The 20,528-nt window shown below is 44.0% G+C and overlaps 1 protein-coding gene across 1 annotated transcript in view; it reads right to left on the bottom strand.

Moving 5' to 3' along the window:
* Nucleotides 1-19,533: 19,533 nt before the first annotated feature.
* The window catches only part of Spata17 (spermatogenesis associated 17), a 177,154-nt gene continuing 176,159 nt past the window's right edge, over nt 19,534-20,528 (bottom strand). Inside the window, 1 exon segment of the mRNA XM_042258816.2 lies at nt 19,534-19,964. The gene's annotated coding sequence lies outside the window, so the exon portion shown is untranslated.

The following is a 20,528-nucleotide window of genomic DNA, read 5'->3' on the forward strand; positions in this document are numbered from 1 at the left end:
CGAAAGGTACTGTGACAGTTTTCCATTTCTTTACCCAGCACTGATTCCTACTTATAAATCGGTGTGTTCCCAAGGGTGGGGCACAAGGCAAATAACGTTAGTGATTTCCTTCTGATGTCAGAGGCAGACTAATAAAGAAGCTGCCCTGGAGAGGGATTTTGCCTTCAAAGGAGGAAGGATCCGTGAGGGTGGACGTTTGCTTGTTCTTAAGGCTCTCCAAACAGGCAGAAGAGCTTTCAGCTTTCAGCAGGCCCCTGGGCAATGGCTGCCAGTTATTGTCCATACCTCACTAGCATCGAACTTAAATTGCCTGGTAACATTGTATAATGCCAAGTCTTTTTAAGATCTGGGCATCAAATCTGTCATAATTATGAAGGATACCGAGAAGTAAATCAATAGTAATAAGAGAGCGTGAACCTTCTAGAAGAGGAAGGAGAGACACCAGGGACTGACTGGAGTCTCCTCATTTTGCTTGGGCACCTGTGGATTGGTAGCAGCATGTCCTATCCAATTTCAGAATTACCTTGGTTGGTGGGAGCCAAGCTAGCAGGGACCTTGAACTTTGACCCTCCTGTTTCCACCTCTCAAACACTGGAATTACAGGCACACGTCATTTTGTCCGACTTCCATGCATCTTTAATGATCTGCCTTTGTGTCTTGGACTTCTTTACTTGGTAAAATTCAATGCTAATTTTGCTTAGACTAAAAGCATTTCTTCCTTGGCAGGATTCTGTCATTCTTTGGTTTTGTAATAAATAAGCCCTTCAATTAAATGAATGGGCCTCTTCAGAACTGCACAGGCTGTGAATGGACATCACCGCTTACTTTGCATGATTATTTTTAATAGCACGTCATCCTGTTTATGCAAGCGCAGTGATTCCCTCCTGCTAGCTTCCTGCACCTTTCCTGTGGATGCAGTGACCCAAACCCAGCGGGGAAGCAGGGAGACAGATGAGTGGCTGTGGGGACTGAAAACAAACCTCAACGTCGAGCTCTTTGCTGTGATGAGTATTTGAAGGAAGGGGGCTCAGAAGCAAGATCCCCTTGACCTTCTTCACCCCCTGAGGCCGGCCATAGACACGAAAACTCTTGTCTGCAGAAGCCAGGCATCCTGCTTGGAACTCTAGTGTAACTTTCCCCACCTTTCTGCATTCGAGCCCACAGGAAGGAACTTTCCTGTCAGACTGGGGATGTATCTCGGTGGTAGAGTGCTTGCTCAGCAGACACAGGCCCTCAAATGATTCCCGGCACTAAAGGTGTGTGTGTGTGTGTGTGTGTGTGTGTGTGTGTGTGTGTGTGTGTGTGTGAGAGAGAGAGAGAGAGAGAGAGAGAGAGAGAGAGAGAGAGAGAGAGAGACAGAGAGAGACAGAGAGAGACAGAGAGAGACAGAGAGAGACAGACAGACACTCAGGAAAACATGTCATTGTCTCAGAGAGGCCAAGAAGAGCCTGAGCAGATGCTTCTCGCTGGGCACCTTGTGTGTCTGTTACTTGTCAGTCACATCCTTCTGTTCCTCAAAGTTGTGTCCTGAGACAGCTTTCTCTAGGTCTTCGGGGTCTCATCTCTAAGGGTCCGAGGACATATACAACTTGAACAAAGTAAAACTGACGCTCTCTCGATAAATACCTTGTCAGAAGCTGACCTGACCCCATGACACGTGGGAAAATGTGTTTCCTCTTGGCTGGGCCTTCATCAGGCTTCCTGCTCCTCTCAGGGTTGATGGCTTTTCTCTGAGTAGAAATCTTCCTCTGCAGGGACTTCAGCTGTGGTTTTCAGACTCATTTGCATCTTCTGTGTGCAGAGGCCCTTTTCTACAGTGTGCTGGAATTGGTAACTCAACACAGCTCTGTGCTCCAACATGTCTCATCCTAAATACTGATGCTGCCCCCTGCGAGCCCCTTCCAAAACCAATCCAGCTTGTGCTGAAGCCTGAGCTGGAGCACGAAGTAGCAAACCAGCACTCCATCTCCTCAGGTGTTTGAGTCCGCTCAGAGCCATGGAGTGTACTGTGGACCTTCCCTAGCTCCTGAGCTAGAGATAAATGAGAAACAGGACCTTTCAAAGATAGAGGCTAAAGTTGAGCTATCCAGACTGAGGAAGGAGCTTCACAGCCACAGCCACCTTTCTCTCTCTCTCTCTCTCTCTCTCTCTCTCTCTCTCTCTCTCTCTCTCTCTCTCTCTCTTTCAGGCAAGGAGAGTTTATAAACCTTCGTAGCTGTTTCAGGCTTTCATGTTCTTAGTTAGCAAACTGTCCTCAAGTTGAACCTGGATTCTTCTTGTTACACTATGGGCACACCGCCCCGCCTCCTCTTATTAACAGCTGCTCAGCCCTATGTCTCTAGCAGCAATTAGCCTGAACTAATTTCCACAATCTCCAGAGAGGCGCTCATTTTCCTTAGATTTGGGTGGGTTTCTAAGCAGGATAGAAGGGACAGAACGGAGTGGGAGTATGGCTTAACAAACACCATTTGTCCTTTCAAGCCGAATACGAAGATAAAAAGAACCATTACCTGATAGAAGAAATATACAAAAATGTGTCCTCCTTCCAATTCTGCTGTTTCTGAAACTATTGTTGAATTGGAATGGTCTTCTCAGCTTACTGAACGTCTGTGTTGCTTAATTAAAATTGCAATCACTGCAGCATTACTTTAAAGCTAGGTATTATCTTGGTCCATCTTGACTTCACTGCAGTTTATACATGGAGGCAGCCAGGCAGTTAAAAATGTGACTTGTGGTGGGGACTTTAGACCATTCCCGACAGCCAGAGTCTGTGATGAAAATGCCCTTTACTATTATAAATCACCTTGATCTCTGGTGGGGCTGGAGACTGGTCAGGCTTGTGGGTGGTCAGCAATGCCTAACTACCTGATATTCTACAAAGACTTGAGAGGTTGAGGCTTAGATGAGCTTCTCTGGTTGGCACTGTGTCCCAAGAGTTGTCATACACTCACAGTACTGGAAGATTTGAGTTGGATCTGGCCTGAAAGATAGTTCTGAGGACCAGCTCTCCTAGGACCAGAAGGTGTTAGACAAGCTGCCAAAGGGCAGAAGCGGTCAATATTCCTACCCAGCTGTGACACGTGCGAGCCACAACAATGGCCAGCATGGCAAGGTATCTGCAAGGTGCAATAGTGCCACTTGGATCTTGGTGGCGGCCAGCAGCTTTTGAATTGGACTTGAGGCCCCTTCAACATGAGGGAAACCATGCCTCGTTCTGTAAATCCAACCCCACTACCCGGGGTGTGGATCTTAGAGGAGAACCTACTGCCGCCGCCGCCGCCGCCGCCGCCGCCGCCGCCACACCAGCCTGATTCCCAGCTGCATTCTAGATGCCCGTTCTTAGACTGACAGACAAACGGAGTCCCACCCTCATCAAGGAACCTCCTCTTTGCAGTACAGAAACCATCCCCGAAAAAACAGACAATAGCTGCTTGTGGGGAGCCACAACCCAACTAATACAGTATGACACGACTCCTCCACCCAAGCCTCAGGGAACATTACAGAAGAGGGGAAAAAGAAGATCGTGAGGAGCCAATAGACATGCTGGTACAGAATGGGGCTCTCTCAAGGGGCTGGTCTGATGAAGTGGGGGTAGTGGGTTCTCGTTCTTTCTCTGTGTCTGATTTCAATGTGCACCTTTCAGCTTCAATAACTGTAAAAACAAATATTATAGCTTTGCTGAGTTCTGTGAACTCTGAACTCTCTTCTAACAAGTTGTTGAACCTACAGGTGATCTTAGGGACCCACAAACACAAATGGCTTTTCTGGGTTCACAGCTACTTCGTGGATGATGTACCACAACCCCACACAGATAAGCAGTTGTGAATTGACTGGCTTGTGCATAGAGGCCTGTTTTCCCAAGTCTCCGAGGACTAAATAGGATAGCTGGGGTCATTAAATGGATGGAATAAAGGACTCTAGAAACTTAATACCAAATGTAGCACACTTCTCTATATGTAAAGCATTTGCATCAATGAAACAGATGTTTATACACCTTACCTTCCCAAATATAATGCAATATTTTAAAACTAAACTTTATCTTTCAGAGTAAAGATGTCTCCACTATCCTCAACATCACTGAATCTTTGTGTAAAACTGTCTGAAGAAACATGGCCATCCTTGTAGGCAAAGAAAATAAAGGCAGCTGTATATCTACTTCTGGGATTCAGCATCTATCTCGCTAGGAACTTAGTTGGGACAAGCGAGACACTACCTGTGTGTCCTGTGTCTTCTAACTCCAGGGTGTTCAGCGTTACCTGCAAGGAGAAGGAAGCTGAGTGCAGCGTGGATTCAGTCTCACTCAGAGATAGCTTCCAGGAAGAGAGGGCAGGAACATTTGAATGAGGTCATAAATAAATAAAAAAATGTCAATTGACTGTCAAGTATAAGCATTCCCATGGAGGTGAAGTAAGTCAAGTGTACCAGGCCTGAGAACATGGGGACAAAAAGCATGATACCGAGTTCTATTAACTCCTTTTCTTGATGCTGCGGACAAATACCACCTCCTTCAGCAAAAGCAGCTTGAAGTTGGAAGAGTTTCTTTGGGCTCACACTACTGTCCGTCTCAACCTGTGGGTCACAACTCCTTTGGAGGTTGCATCTCTGATATCCTGCATATCAGATATTTACATTACAATTCATAACAGTAGCATAATTACAGCTATGAAGTGGCAGCGAAGATAATTTTATGCTTGGGGGTCACCAGATGAGGAACTGTTAAAGGGTTGCAGTGTTAGGAAGGTCGAGAACCATGGGTATAGCATCAGGAGCATGATGGGGCTGGTCACATTGCAACTGCAGTCAGGATGCAGGAAGAGACAATTGCTGGTGCTCGGCTCGATTTTGACTTTTCCCTTTTTATTCAGCAAAGCACTGGAGCTCATGGGCTCGATTGTAACTCAGTTAAACCTCCCTGGGGTCACCTTCAGGGAAACACCCTGTGCTGTGTCTCCCAGGTGATTCCGAACCCAGTAAGTTGATAATGAAGGTTAACCATCACCCAAGGATACAGGCTGCATAAAAATGTCCTGTTGCTCACCAGTTTACCTGCTCTCCTCTCTGCTTGAGCTCCACCTTCTCTTCAACACCTACTTGGTGCAGACTGCAGACGGCTTTAAGTTCCTTTAAGCATTTGCCCCTTGTCAGCAGGCGTGGTGTTCACTCCTGTCAGTAGAGGGCAGTAGAGAGACACTGTAGAAAGTAGGGCGTTCCCTAGCTCAAGCCCGCTCTTAGGCAGGCTCTCATTCAGGTTGGTCCCCTCTCCAGTATCTGACTCTTGTGATCTGAGGGTGGACAGCTTCTTTCCAACAGTGCTCTGCAGTGTGTCGCAGCCACGGCCAGTTTTCTATTTCCTCGAAGCAGAGTGTCTCTGGTGGGACTCCATTCAGGAACAGCTTTTCCCAGCACTCAAAGCATAGCATTACAGCAGGTTCTGACAGTGCAGCGTCACTCAGTGAGTCAGGGCCTGCTCTCTCAGTCTCCTGTGGGAGGCGAACTCTTCCTCAGATGTTCTACCTGGGTCCTGCTCCTCTTCCTGCGGCTCTGATCTTCTGTACACTTCTTTCAACTTCTTACTGCCCACTCTTTCAATGTTAGTTATAGCTCTTACTTCTTTACACTTCCTGTATTCAAATTAGTGTGTAGATTGTGTCCCGCTTGGGCCGTGACTAATGCAGTCAGGCATCTGTGAGCCCTTGCAAAGTAATTCATCAGTGAATTAGAACCTTTGTTCTCTATAATGAAATAAAGCTGCATGTGACCTATAATTTTCTTTTTCCTTATACAAGTCTAGGTAGGAGTTAGGAAAATTTCCTCTGTCTTCTGAAGAGTTGCTGAAATGAACCTACAATCGACACATTGACAAGAGAAAAGGTGTAAACATCAATGTACACAGGGCATCACCAGAACATATCCAGACCCAGGAAGACTCAGAACTTACACACCTTCCTAATAGTATGGGGAAGTAGATGATTTCAGGGACTTTTCAGGGGAGGTGAATGGACACAAAGATTAATGGTTTCTGAGTCTCTCTGTAGAATGGACCAAAGGCCAGAAGATGGCTTGGGACAGAACCTGTCTAGGTGTGGGGCTACTCTTTAATCCTCCTTCCTGCTCAGTGGAATCTTAGGGTGGATCAAAGTCAACTGCTCCTTTCTGGTGGATCCAGTTTTCAGGTGGATGAGTGATTTCAGAGGAGAGACAGGAGCTGGTTGGGAGACTTTGATTCTTAGGCTTCTAATGCCTTTTAGCTTTCCTTACCTCAAAGAGCTGGGAATGTCAAAGCCGAGCCTTGACACCTGCTGTGTAAAATGCTACTTTTGATGACAGAGAAGACTTATCGGAAACATTACTACAGCATTCTGTTCAAAGGCTCCTCAGATTTATGGCTTTCCCGAGGGCAACACCAAAGCCCAATGACTTCACTGGGCAAACGTGGTTGGAGAGCATGGCATGAGAAAGCACAGAACAGTTTGGGGAGGTGAGCTCATCCCTCCTTCCCACATCTGGCCACTCTCGCCTCACCAGATAGGATGGGGCCTCTGGAAGGACTTCTCATTGTCCTCTTCTGGAGAGAATGACATTCCAGCTGCTTTGAGCAACTCTGGAATAAGATGCCAATGTCTAAATCCAGCATCTCAAAGTCCAATCATAACAGGAAGACTCGCAATGTGAAAGCCAACTTTCTTGGCATTAGCAATGAATGTCTGAAAACATGAGAACGAGCATATGAGCCTCATCACAGCTCCCTGAACTTGAAGTAGCTGAGGCTGGCCTTAATTCATGGTTCCCTTGCCCCCACTTCCCAAGTGTCAAGATTACAGGCATGTGCAACCACACTTATCCTGATATATTCCCTTTTAGTTTTAGTGGGAGAGACTCTTCAAAATTTCCCAAGGTTCTAACAACACTGACACTGTCTCTAGATTTATTTAAGTAAAATTTAGATGTCAAAACATGGCTACAGGACCTATTGAAAACAAGACCTAAAAGAAGTGAGAAAATTTGAATGGTAGCCCAGGATTCTGTCTCAAAATAAAACATATTTCAGGACTAATCCCCAGTTTTGGATATCTGATACACTGTATGCTTTTTTTTAAATTGGTTTTTAATTATGTGTATGTCTGACTATATGTAGGCATGTATACAAAAGCACATGAGTATAGGTTCCTACGGAGGTCAAAGGTGTTGAATTTCCCTGGAGCAAGAGTTAGAGGCCACTGTGAGCTCATCAGTGTGGGCCCCTTGTAAGAGAAGTGTGTACACTTAACTACTGGGCATCTCCAGCCCCCATCATACACTTTTAAAAATTATTATATACCTATAGTGAGATTTAGATTCCTAGTGAACTATTGCAAATTGGGAGCAAGCAATGGTTATTTGGTCATCCACTCTAAACTACATTCTCTTTTAAGCTCTTTTTCCTGGGAGTACTGGAGATAAACATGGCTTCTGCTCAGGGTGGCTCACCATCAGTCTTCCATGGTGCTACTTCTCATTATACTCTCCTATCAATCATCCCAGTGGACTGTCCCATTCTCAGAATTTTAGATTTAGGATGCTAATCCACCTGATTGCATCAATGCAGGCTTAGAAGGACAGTCATGGCAGTGGTAATGGGATTATGACTGTTTCTTGACCACTCTGAAATGAGGAAGAAGTCCACCCCAAGATATCCTGATGTGTCAAGTCAATGCAACAAGATGGCCAACAGAGAAGTGAAGTGTTTAGGAGTAGTGTTTCATTCGGGAACACAACCAATCAGCAGAAGGTTTGTGTTATCAGCTAGTCACTTAGAATAAATGATTTCCTGTATCTGCTGACCCCTCTACACTTTGGTGTCAACAAGTTATTAAAAAGAATCCCATTAATTACTTATAATTGGTAGAACCCAGACCTCCAGGCCCAGTGTCTACATACAGAACTGTTGTGAGACATTTTGATGTAACTATCATACATTCATTTCAGAGTGAATGCAATCAGAACAAATTGTCTTCCTTCCAATTCCAGGTATGCTTAAGACTTACCCCATACCTCCGTCCTATAACTCAGCAGTATTCTGTCTGAGGTGTTGATTCATTTTGCTTCAGAACTTTCTTATATTCATCAAAAGTCTTCCTAGAGTTCACCTGTAAAGCAGTGTTATCACCAAAGAGAATCACTGAAATATGTTTTCCCATATTGTTTTTAATTGTGTGTGTGTGTGTGTGTGTGTGTGTGTGTGTGTGTGTGTGTGAGAGAGAGAGAGGGGGGGGGGGAGAGGGAGAGAGAGAGGGAGAGAGAGAGAGAGAGAGAGCAGGTTATTGTTGCAGGCCGCAGGAATATATCATAAGAACTCAGCTGGTTATGGCAAAGTCACTACCTGGAGAGATCATGGAATTCCTCCAGAGGAAGCCAAATCCCAAGGAGTTTTTGGTGTTACTTGGCTTGTTATATATCAGCTGTATTCTGTTATGAAAATCATGTGTGCCTTCATAGCTTTCCCAATTGACTTTTCCCTAAGAAGGACTAACAGTGTAGACTGAGCACTCTCTGGACATACACATTCCAGGTAATTTGGAGAACAGCCTCAGGGAAAGGCTTTCTCTGGAATCAGATATCTCCCTTGGCCACTTTCAAGGACTACAGGAAACACCACCCAGGTGGGCGCCCATTGTTAGTCCCAGGTGGACTAACAATGATAACAAGCCACAGGCGAGTCTCCTGACTTAAGGTAAATTCCACAAGGGGACACCGCCTAGGTCAGGTAGACATTAAGTAATAGCTTTACACAATTTAGCTCAGACCCCTCCTTTCTTACAGCCTTACTAACTTTATAGACCTCTAACTACTTACCTAACCACTTCTAGGAATATTTAGATAACCTTCTGTGCTAACAGCTATGCTCAGCCAGAACTCCCAGTTCAAGCCTCCCTGTAATTATCATTATTGGTAGCATCCGGCCAGGTCCATCACCGGATGGAGGAAAGTACCTTATCAGAGATACCTCTGTACTCTCTAAGAACAGACTTAAGCATCCAGGTTACCTGGTTGAGAAGGCCTGGCGGATGTGTCAGTTAAGCCTATTCTTATCATCCCTCCATTTGACCCTGGAAGCCTGGCTTTGCACTGCTAAGGAAATACTGCTTGTAAGTATATATATACCAGAACTCCCAGGGCAGGAGAGGACAGAGAAGAGAGAAGAGAATGGAAGAACTAGATGGGTAAGAACTTGAGAGGAACGAACTGAGATGGGGAAGAACTAGATTGAAGAGCTAAAAGAGAGGACTAGAGGAACGAGATGGAAGATGAGGAAGAGCCAGATGGGGAAGAACAAGATGAGGAAGAGCCAAATGAGAGAGAAGGAGACGGGAGAGGAGCTGATAGGGGAAAGAACTAGATAGATGAGAACCTAGAAGGGACAGAACTAGATGAAGGAATTAAGATAGAACTTAGAGGGGACAGTAGATAAATATAGAAAAATCAGGCAAGAAAGGAGCTAGACATGAGAACAGAACTAAAGCTGTGTATGAAGGATGTTATGCCAGAGGAATTAAAGCGAATGGACCAACGGACTCTGCGTGCGTAGACTGATTTACCGACCCTAAAGAATAGATCCTCAGCTGGTTGATAGAGCCTTCCGCGGACCCTGGGAGGGGACTATCGAGGGGCTGGACCCCCATAGTCCTCGATAGGTTATGAAACCCAGCATGGGATGGGGATACCGGATCCTATGGAGATGGAATTACAAATAGTTGTAAACCACCTCTCTGGGTACCAGCGACTCAGCTTGGGTCCTCTGCAGGAGCAGTATGTGCTCTTAACTTCTCAGCTATCCCTGTACATCCCTAAACTTTGAATTACATTTTAAAATTTTTGGGATGAGCACAGGCTGTGACTGGAGGTCAGATGACAACTTGTGGGAGTTACTTCTTTCTTTTTACCATGTGGGCCCTGGGAACCAAATCCAGGTTGTCTGTCTTGGTGGCAGGTGCCTTCGGCCTGCACGCCATCTTGCAGGCCTGTAGTTGGCTTTTTCTTTGGGCTGCCAACAGCTCCTAAATAAAGACACGCAGACTTATTATTAATTGTGAATGCTCAGCCTTAGCTTAGGCTTGTCCCACTAGCTCTTTTAACTTAACCTGTTTCTATTCATCTATGTTTTGCCTTGGGACTTTATATCTTTCTTTCATTCTGTATGTCCTACTTTCCTGCTTTCTCTGTGTCTGTCTGTCTAGCCCCTGGCATCTCCCTGGTAACTCTTTTTCTCTCTTCCCATCTCCCCCAGTCTAAATTCTTCCTCCTACTTACTCTCCATGCCCAGAAGTCCTGCCTATACTTTCACCCTCACTATTGGTCATTCAGCTTTTTATTAGACCAATCAGGTGCCTCAAGTAGGCAAGGTAAAACAGCAACACATCTTTACTTAATTAAACAAATGCAACACATCTTTACATAGTTAAAAAATATTCTACAGCATAGGCCTTTTCCATTTTTCAAATAAAGGGATTTAGACCATCATTCTTGGTTCTTAACTAAAGAAAAAAGTTGCTACTGCAGTAAATCACAGCCCTGGGAGACATTTGGTATTTAGTCCATGTTAACACTGACTATAAAATGCATAGGCAAATGGGGTGGGGAAAGAATTAGGTGCTATAATTGTTTGAGATCAGCTTTATGATTTAAAAATATCTACTAGACTTTATACTCGTTTGAATCATTGTGTTTTTCTAACTAGTATTATCTCAAAAAGCTACCCCCAAAGAAAAATTCACAAAGTTGTCTGAGTGATTTGTGATCCTTACATTTCAGTTTTCCTGGTGTTGACGGATGGAAGCTGCACACTATTGGCCTTTCCAGAGTTTGGCAGTCAGTGTGCATGATCTCATTCAACAGAGACAGAATGTTCTGCAGATCTCTTGGCACAAGATGACAAAGAATGAGAGAGGAAGTCAGGGCTCTGAGCAATATATTCTTCAAGAAATCTTCTGTAAAGTCAGAACGCTTCTAATCAAAATCTGATGTGAACTTTAATTATATACCACTCTTGGGTAAGAATGTTCTAGGTTCAAGGTGTTGGATGTAGCTGTGAAATACAAGGACTTAAATAAAAAGCTGATTAGTCATATCTTGAGCTAAATGAAATACAAATCCATACAATGCTCTCATGAAGCCACAGAATTTCATTGGCATTGTCCCTTAACAAATTAGCACTAAGGATTTTGCCAATTACAGGTATTTTGCTCCTGTGACCAGCTCAGAACAGTTCTTTCTAATGGAATCTGAGCTATCAAGGACACAGTTGCCACCCTATTATAATTCCTTATCTTAATTTGAAACCGAGGAGACACTGACATCAATCTTGGACCAGAACCCCAATCAGGGCATGCTCAAAGTATTAAAAAGCTTAATCTCTGATGCTGTCTCCATTGAACTTTATTTTATTGAAACTTGGAATGATGGGAAATAGGTTTCAACTTGGTTTCCAATTCAGAGGCAGTGGGTGGTTAGCCATCCACAGAAAGGCTGCTAAGCCCAGGAGAGTGGATGTGAGAGTTAGGATATGCACTGTCTGTCATGAAGAATAAGTGGAGCCAAGCAAAGGGCAGACTTGAGGAGCCTAAAGGTGTTAACATGGAAGAGAGAGAACCCGTGGGTGTCTTTCCCACTGTGCCAAGGACAGCCATGTAGAGCAGAGCACCAGCTTGTTCTGAAGCACTAGGTTAGAACCAGTAAGCTAGAGCACAGGCTCCCCATGACATAGGCCTGTGAGCAGTTACAGAAACCCGCGACGGAAAACCCTCTCCCAAGAGGTATGGATTTCTAAGACATGGAGGGCTTCAGGCAGAGATAATGGAATTCCCAGGAAGGTTTCTGGCCAATGTGGAGAATGAGGGTAAACAATTTCCTGGGAATTTTCCCATACATCCTCAAATCTCTAACAATGGAAAACTTTACCTTCTATATGGTAAGACCACTTGCAATAAAATCAAATGTACAAAGATACACAATTATTAGATAAATTTATAGTGCTCTTACTGAAGTTCCTTTCCAATATAAGGCAATGTCTGAACTCTACCATGTATTTTTTTAGGAAATATTTATAAGTCTTCTTAAATATACATTTGAAATTAAACATTATTATAGTTATTTGTTGCTATGACAAATCACCTGGCAACAGCAATGTAAAGGAGGAAGTTTATTTTGACTTATACTTCCAGGGAATACAGTCCATTGTGGCCAAGGACCCATGGTGATGTACCAGGAGGGCTGGCCTAATACAGTCCATCGTATCCTAGGACCCATGGTGACAAGATCAGGAGGGCTGGTCTAATGCAGTCCATTGTGGCCAAGGACCCATGGTGATATACCAGGAGAGCTGGTCTAATACAGTTCATAGTGGCCTAGGACCCATGGTGATAAGATCAGGAGGACTGGTCTTCCTGGGTCCCCAATAAGAGGCAGATACAGAGGAGCCTTGCTTAGCTCAGTTTCTTCTGTGTTCAGACTGGGACTCTAGCTCAGAGAATAATACAGCTTACATGCAGGTGAGTCTCCCCATCTCAGCTAACGTAATTTAAACAACTTCTCACATCTGTGTCTAGATATTTGTTTCTACCGTGACTCTAGTTGACAAGATTAATCATCACAAACATCTTTTAAAAATCAGAATGTGAAGCCGAGCAGTAGTTTTAATCCCAGCACTCTCGAGGCAGAGCCAGGCATATCTCTGTGAGTTTGAGGCCAGCCTGGTCTACAGAGCAAGTTCCAGGAGAGGCTCCAAAGCTACACAGAAAAACTTTGTGTTGAAAAACAAACAAAACAAAATCAGAACTTGCGGCTGGGCATGGTTGCACACGCCTTTAATCCCAGCACTTGGGAGGCGGATGCAGGGGGGATCTCCGTGAGTTCGAGGCCAGCATAGTTTACAAAGTGAGTTCCAGGACAGCTAGGGCTGTTACACAGAGAAACAGAGAAACCCTGTCTCAAAACAACAACAACAAAACCCACCAGAATTTGGTATTGTAAATTTTGGTATATCTGAACAAGCAGTCCTTGCCAAAATGAAACTTGTTAAACCCATTTGGGCTGTATATTTGAAACCAGTTGGAAGGTTAGGCATGTGATTAGGTACTGTCCCAGCAGCAATCAGCATCCTTGTCACAGAGTTCAGGAGGTGGGAGAAGATCACAGAAGAGGGATCAAAGCCTGGCATCCAGAAGAAAAAGGCGTCTGGGTTCTGCTGTGGACTTCTGAAGTCTCAATTCTCCCTGCAGCCCGTCTTCAGGCTGGTATGAGGGGCATGCTGCAGACAGATGGCGAGGCTCATCGGGAGCAGCACATACACAGATCTTGAGTTGACTTTTTTATTTGCCAGTTCAGGAAGAGCAGAGAGACTTATTTGGAAGCATGATGATGAAGGTGGAAGACACTACTTAAGCTGTGGCTTCTCTTCCCAACACGCTATCATTGCCTTTTCCTCTTTCCGATGTTCTCTTTGTTTCTATGCATTTTTCCTTAAAGGGAGAGTGAATGCTTCGGCATAAGAAGTCCAGAAAGCACGGTAGCAAAAGTGCGGGAACACCGAGTTCCCGTGGGTGATGTCTGATGAAATGTTTCAAATGTCTTAAGTACATTCTAATGTTTGTCATGTGCCCACATTTGCACAAACACACATGTACATATACACCACCACACACTACTTAAAAATAACTGTGCTTTTCACATGAAAATGTGATTTCAGGTTTTGTCTTGTTCCCTTCCTTGTACTTTGTCTCATGAGAATAAAATGATTTGCTACAAGGATAACAAAAAGCAAGCAAGCATCACTTTCCTTCACAACAACATTACAAGGGAGTCAGTGGATAGCTGGGCCTGAAATGTATAGCCAAAGGGATAGCTGTGGCCACACCCAGGACTGCCAGAGAATGCACCACTCAAGGGACCAGCTAATGGGCACATGCTCGGTGGCACATGCTGAGGACATAGCATGGCCCCAGAGGACTGCTCTCAACCACGCAAAGCAACCATAGGCAGAGCTGGAACCTCAGTTTAGATCTGAGTGCACTCTCTAGCTTGCTGTTTCCCTGTCTTAATTTCTTTGCTGAATATGGGAATGATATTCCTAAATTCACACAGTTTTGGAAATACTAATGAAAAGAATTGTGAATTCCCCATGAGACAGATATTTCATTATTAACCATTATAGATGCCAAAAGATGGGCAAAGTGTACATATATGCACTTAAAAGTATTAATTTTTGTGAATGTGTGTGTATGATGTGTGCATACAACATAGTGTGTGAGAGCACATGCACACCCTGTGGTGTGTGTGGAGGTCAGAGGGCAATCTCAGGTGACATTTCTCATCTCATAGTTTGCCTAAGGCAGGGTCTCTCTCTCTCTGTTTACCCCTGTGCTGTGTACCACATCTAGCTGGCTCTGAGCCTCCAAGGGATTCTCTGGTTTCTGCCTCCCATCTCTCCTTGGGAACACTGCAGTTGTAGACACATGCACCTGCATCTAGCTTTTGCAGTTTCTGGGGATCTGAACTCAGGTTGTCAGGCTTGAGCCATCTTCCCAGCCCTCCCCTGCCCTTTTTGAGATAGTAACTTGCTATGTCGCTCTGACTGGCCTAAAATTCATTAGGAACTTAGGCTGGCCTTGAACTTGGAATGATTCTTTCGCCTCAGTCTCCTGAGTCTGGAGATTATAGACAGAAACCACCGTACCTAGATTCAAATACATTTTAAATGGCTTAAATTAACTTTAGGCAGTCAAAATGTGTAGCATGAATGCCCCATTGTATGAGGCTGTCCAATTTACTGTTCAGATTTGCTTTTGTCTGCCAAGGCTTTTTTTTTTAAAATTTGGCTTATTTTTCCAGTAGGAATTATCAAATGTAAGGGCACAGATTTTGAAATATAAAAGGTTATTACTTGTAATGTTTGTAAAATTTGAGACACAAGAGCTAATGTGAACACACAATTATCATTGGCTTTTCACTTCATGAGAATGTCCTTACCATTTAGTGTATGTATAAACTGAAGATCGTAACATGGTACAAAAGTTTCATGCAAAAACAGAGGTGTAAACCAAACTTCCCATTATGAATACATGCACCTCAGAAAACAACACTACACCACCACTAGCCATCACTGAGGCTTATGACAGTCCACAGAAACTTTTGAAATATACATCATCCTTTCTGTGAGATATGATGCAGTTTTAGAAATCGAATGTTGCAGTTGTTTGAAGACAGAATGTCTCCCATAAGCTGCTGTGTGAAGCCTTGTGTGGTTTGAAGACAGAATGTCTCCCATACGCTGCTGTGTGAAGCCTTGGCCCCGACACTGGCACTACTTTGAGAAGTGAGGCCTACCTGGAAGAAGGAGGCCACTATAGACATGTTCTTAGGAGCGGTATCCAAGGCATGTCCAGCTCCTCTTCATTGTTCTGTCTGCTTCCTGTCCACCACATGATCAAGAAGGTTCTCTGTCACAGATCCCCACTGCTACTGGGTTCTGCTCAAGCCAGGGGCCAGCAGCCATGGACTAAGTCTTCTGAAACTGTGAGACAAAACAAAGCCTCTTTCAATCTGTTGCTTCAGACATGTGTTGTGATGTCTACAAAGGCTAGCCCAAGGCCACATGCTACGTGATGACAGTGGTGAAAGAGAAAATCTAGATGAAACGTGCGATGATAGGTGTGGTTGTCCAGCTGTTCAGTGCTCACAATCATTCTAAACAAGTGGTGTTGACTTTTGGTAGAGCTATAGAGGAGGAAAGTTAGGTCAAGAAGGCAGTTAGTAAGAAAGAGAAAGACAACAGTGACAAGAAAATATGGGTGTGGGAAGCTTCCAGTGCATGTCTTTGTTTCAAGATAACCACTGTCTATGTCATGACATCTCCCTGTTTATTTCTGTCAACCCCAGACAGTACTCTAGCAATCCAAACAATGTGAACAATTATTTATTGAGAAAATGTTGAAACAGAAGGGACAAGCTAAGTGACTTTGACCCTTTGATAGCCCTCAAAGAATTATTATTCAAGTTTTCAGGTGATAAAATTGAGACTAGGCAAGCTAGGCAAGAAGTGTTGCCAAGACAGCAGGTATAGTGTCATTGGCACTTGAAATAGTCAGTTATGGTTGACCAAAGGAGGAGCCTTGAGAAGAATGTGGCTCTGCTTGTCTTCTGTATGAGTTTTACAGCTGTAAACCGTCACTGTCTGGTGGGAATTTCATTCCAGCTTCTCTCAGAAAGAAGACAAAATGCATTGGCCAGCCCCTTTTTAGTGCACAGAACCAGATGAGGAAGCTGAAGACTGGCATTTTCAGAGATAATGTTCGCCAGGGACATGGTATTTGCCTTATCTCCTTGCATTCTTGCCTTATGTACTTGATAAAGTTAAATATCCTTTCAAGACATTATGTAATTCATGATTAATAATACATCTATAACTTAGGTGAAGGAATAGAGAATTGCAAATGGACTAGGAAGACTCCGGTGCTAATAGTGACTAGAAGAAGAACTCAAACTACAGGGGTAAGTCATGTAGTTTTAGCCCTAAATGAATAAAACAATTGTCTGGATGTGTATTTTGTGTCCAGCGGTCTTGACTCAGCATCCATGGGATCATCATGCATTAGTGAATTTGATTTTAGAGGTGATGGTTCTCTTTTGTAGTCTCTATTTTATTACTGATTCTACCTCTCACACACCTGTGAACTCTGTCTCTAGCTCCCTAGTGCCATGAGACTACAACGGTGGCTTCCTCTCTGTCATCGTTTGCCTGGATTTTAGTTCCTTGCTTCTGCAGTGTTTAAAAACCAGAGATGCCTCCAGGGGAAGAGTGGTGGAGCAGGTGAGGCTCACACCTCTCTGGTGTCTTGGCCTCACTGATGTCTTCTTAACATAGTCAAGCACAGGGGCTTGCATGTTATGTTTCTTTCCTGGTTGACATTTGTTCTAACAAAATTTACTTCTTTATAATAGGAGCAGCAAACAAAACAAAACAAAACAAAAAAACCACCCAACTGTTTGCTGTGTGTGTCCTTGGACCTTCAGGTTTCTTACCTGTTGTCTCCTGAAGTTTCTGGCCAAGGCCCATCTGCACACATAGAAAGAAGCAAATGGCTTTGTGTCTTCTTCCTGCCTGCCTGAGCTCCCTATAGGGATGGGTAAGGGTCTCAGCAAGTAGCTGCGGGAAGAAGTCAGAGACAGACATTCTGGGCCTCCTCGCTTCCTTTTTTACTCATGCAAAGTCTGTAAAGTGTGCTCTACCTACTTGGTAAAAGGAAATGTTTTTAAGCAAAATCATTATTCAGGGAAATGTTTTTTGCTTAGGATATGTTTGTGCTTCCACACTGACAAAAATAAATATTTCAAAATATCTCTGCATTTTAGGCCATTAACTAAATTAGTATGTAAAAATTAATAGTTTATTATAATCAATTTACTAATGATGCAATAGTTTGCAATTTTAAAAATAATGAAAGGATATTCTTGATAAGTTTTTTGCACTCTGAAGGCCTCTCTGCTGGCGCAGCAAACCAAATCAGACCAAATTGGAAAAACCCAGGTTTAATGGGTAAGCATTCCTGGGTGCTTCCCCACCCCACAGAGAGGAGACTGGGATTCCAGAGGGAAGAAGTACATGTCTGTTTTCTGGGATGCAGCTTATATACCCCGTGGGAGTTGTCTTGAGCCTCCCTGGGGGAGGAGCTGTGTTTGGCGGGCTCTGAAGGGGCGGGTTTAGGAAAGAGATAAGGGAGGGGAGTTGAGGTGGATCTTCCACCAGACTCCTTCCAAATACTCCAGACTCTTTGGGTATAGGGATGTCAGGGTGCCAGGGGTTGAGGTGGAGCTCCCACCCAAACAATTCTTTTTTTCAAACAAACAAACAAACAAACAAACAAAAACAGCAGATCATTTATCTATTGCCAAATGATTGCAGTGTATGTTTTATATGTATGGTACATACACATGAGTGAGCCTGCACACATGGCCATGTGTGAGCATGCAGAGGCTTGAGAAGGATATTGGGTATCTTTCTTTCTTACTCTCTACCTTATTCCCTTGAGATAGGACCTTCTCACTGAACATGAAGTTCACTATTTTAGCCAGGCTGAGAGACCAGCAAATACTCAGAATAGGCCCGTTTCCAACCCCCAGCACTGAGTTTACATGTTTGCACAGCCAGGCTCTGCTTTTTTACATGGGTGCTAGAAATCTGACCTCAGGTCCTCATGCTTGCAGAGAAAGTGTCTCCTAAGTGATTCTAGACCCTGCTAAGTTGACAATCAGTATTCACCACCACGCTAGCCCTAGTATAAAATTTTACTGTGAAGATGCATTTGGGATGATACCAAAGGACATGGGAACCTCAGTTGTTTATTTAACATAAATATCCTAGGAAAACTCAAGCCTTTTGGAACAAATAGGAACTTTATTAGAGCCTGGCTTCTTAATAAGCCACAACTCAGAGTCATACAGGAACAGCCAGAGCCACAAAACCAGGTGACCTTGTTACTGCTCCCTTCTCAGCAGGCCTACAAATGCCTTTCTCAATTGAGAACACCTGAGTCTGGCTCACATACCCACTACTCTGTATCTGTTGTATCTCAAGTTCAAGGACATTTGTTGTGTAGCAATTTCTTCTGATGCAAGGAGATGTTAAGACTCAGAAACTAAACAACTCAAAAGTTTCAGGAAGTCTCTGAAACTGACCAGATGCATTAGTCTCCGCCCTCTTGTAAGCTTATAAAAGTTAGGGTAAGGATTGCTGAGACACGCCCAGACAATCTGAGTTCCCTGAAGGGGTTCAGGCCAACAGAGCTGCCTGTAAAGAGTCTTGAACTTGAAAGCTGCCTGCAAATTGTGTAGTGGGCTCTAGGTTTCCAGCCTTCATGAGTTGTCACCCTTGCCGGGGTGGGGGTTTGGGGATGCAGTTGTCTTTCATTGAGCTATTTCTGTTCCTATAAGTAACCTCAATAAAACTCACTGGCTCATCAAGCTGCATTTCGATGGTATCGTCAGGCTGGATTGCGATGGTATCCTTCCTTCGATCTCTTGTTGGTTCCCTGCCTGGGCTGAAAGAGGTTTGTCCATGTCTCTCAGGAATAGTGTCAAACTACAGACATGGAGGCATGGTTGGGATGTGTCATTATTTCTCTCAGGGAAGAACTTTCAAGCTAACTAATTCCCTACTATCCATACTTCAAATCATGTGTCATCCTACTCACATGTTAGCTATTTTTAATTGCTGTCCAGTAACAAAGGAACTGAAACTAAAGCTGTTCATCGCTTGTAAGTAGAGTGATGGGGGTTAGAATATGGTCACTTCAATAGGCCACTTATGACACTTTGGGTAGGAAGGCTATAGCTGTTACAGGTATTCTCAAAGGTGTTTGTCTCAAAAGATAAATGAGGAAATCTGAAACACCTCCATACACCCACTACTACACATACCACATACTCCCATATACCCCCTTCACCCACATAAATACCACACATGAAACATACATGTAACCTCCCACACACAATACACACAAGCTGTAAAATGAATGTCATAGTTTATTGATCATATTGAGTCTGGCTTATTAGTAAATCTGATTAGTTCTTATAAGAGCCTCCTTTGTATTTTCCTTTCAAACTAGAAAGTCTTATAATGAACCAGAAATGTTTTTAAGCTTTTCTTCTGACACATGAGAGAGTGAGAGCAAGAGAAAGAACTGGAGTTGGGGGAGGAGGGAGAGAGCAGGGGGAGAGGGGAAGGGAGGGGGATAGCAGGGGAAGAGGGGGGAGGGAGGGAGGGAGGGGACGCTCATGAGAGCACACAGAGGTAGAGGACTGAGATCAAGGTTGTTCATCAGCCACGCAGGTAGAGCCTGGACCTCTGGGCATGGTCATCTTCTGTTTGTGCTCCCTTCGTCTTCACTGTGTTTCCACGTGACATCCTCTTCCATTCTCTAAAACCCAGCAGCACACTGAGAGGAAAGAGCACTGTGTTAAAACCAGTTCTCACGCTCTCCACCAAGTGCTCTTAGCTTTAGCCCAGGCCCTGTCTAGGAAGCCAAGACCCTGCTTGGCTCTCTGACATTCTCACTTACTCTCCCTGCCCTCTGATGCCTCTGACAGCACATCCGGGTTAGCAATCTTGAAGACAGGTGTCACGAGTACATGCCGTGTCTAACAGTTACTGCCTCAGTCACTGAACAACACAGGAAACCCCTCCCCTGAGCTGATGGCTGAGTGACAAACAGAACCTTCAGTATGAAGACAGTTTCCCAGAGAGTGATACAGAAGTGTCTTCACTTTGCTCTTTGCCAGCTCACTCTGTCTAAACTGAAAGTTACAAATTTGCTTTGTAATTTTTTTAGTGGCTTAAAATTTTAACCCCTAGCAGGCAAATGTGTAGCTTAACAGCTTGCTTATCATTCTTCCCTCATTTTCCTTACCCAGTTGCTAGAATATTGTTTCCTCTGTACAAAGACAATGGAAGTTTCCATTTTTTCTTTTCCCAACTCAGGTGTCAACTATACTTATTTTTC

The sequence above is a fragment of the Peromyscus maniculatus genome, chromosome 11 (assembly GCF_049852395.1).
Source record: "Peromyscus maniculatus bairdii isolate BWxNUB_F1_BW_parent chromosome 11, HU_Pman_BW_mat_3.1, whole genome shotgun sequence".
Taxonomy (NCBI): domain Eukaryota; kingdom Metazoa; phylum Chordata; class Mammalia; order Rodentia; family Cricetidae; genus Peromyscus; species Peromyscus maniculatus.